Raw genomic sequence first — 1,312 nt, forward strand, 5'->3', positions numbered from 1 at the left:
TCATTTTTTGGAATAAATTTTTGGAAATATTTTAATTGAAATTGAGATATATGATTTGACTTTGTTATTTTGAATTATTGTTTTGAATTACCTAATTATTTTACCATTTCACTTTTCAAAATGAATTGAGCCATTTTATTTGACCATTCATTTCCATAGTAATTATTTATATGTTAAAATTATACGTCATACCTTTTCCGAACTGAATCAATTTTGAAGATCATCGCCAATTTTATAGTTTTTTTGAGAACGGAACTCTAAGCTCGTACTTGAAACGTAGCTAAAAACTCTCTCCGTTAAAGTACTTTTCAAATGAAAGTACCCGAAATAACTAAAATAAGGGATGATCGGTTCAAAATCGGATCAGTTTGGAGAAGACTTTAAGGAAAAACAATTTGTAATGGAGAGTTTTTTTAGATACGTGTCCAGTTCTACTAATGTATTGCAATGCATCAGTGGTTCTTTCCCCGTTTACAAAGCCCTATTTGCTTTTGTTAATATGTTATTTTTGTCAGTAAAATTAGTGTATTATATATCATTTTTTCATAAATTTTGCTGTATTTGAGATCAAATATATAAGTCGATAATTTTAGGCATTAGTTTAATTTCTATGGTTCATAAAAAATTCAAATTGTGAGGAAATGTGCTCGAATTTATATACCTTTCAAACTGACTCCGCTAAAAACTGTTTTTACTGTAAACAGGAGTAAAGGTTTTTATCTCATAACCAAACCACTCATATAATCAGAATGTATTTTTCATTCGTTTATAAATATAAACCTACTGGAAATATCTTAAAAATATATATTTATTTTACAAAAAACGTGTAAGAATTCTACAAAGAGTTTCTGAAATAACTAAACAAATATAATTTACCTCTTATACTAACGATTGGTGCTAGGTTCGGTAAATTGACACTTAAGCGACTTTTACGTATTATGGGAAATACATAGATAAAAGAGTAAACTCAAGGGACAAAAACACCGCAGACACTTACCAGTTCGACCTAGTTAACAGCAAACCACGTTAACGGCCAATCCGTGAAACACAGGGTTACTTTACGGTTAAATAGCGGCTTATTATGAGCCTGTTTCCAATTTAATTGGGAGAAGTTATTTCGCTAATTGGGTGGTTCAGTTAGTGAAACATCAGTTTTCAAGTTGCATACAAGAAACATTCCTATAACAGAAATTATATAATGATGAAATCAGTAAGCAGCACAGATATCTTTTCCCACATATAAATGCATGATTATGGTCTTTTGTTCTATATACATGATTGGAGTATAAGTAATATCATTATTCATTGATAT

The sequence above is a fragment of the Chrysoperla carnea genome, chromosome 1, assembly GCF_905475395.1.
Source record: "Chrysoperla carnea chromosome 1, inChrCarn1.1, whole genome shotgun sequence".
Lineage (NCBI taxonomy): Eukaryota > Metazoa > Arthropoda > Insecta > Neuroptera > Chrysopidae > Chrysoperla > Chrysoperla carnea.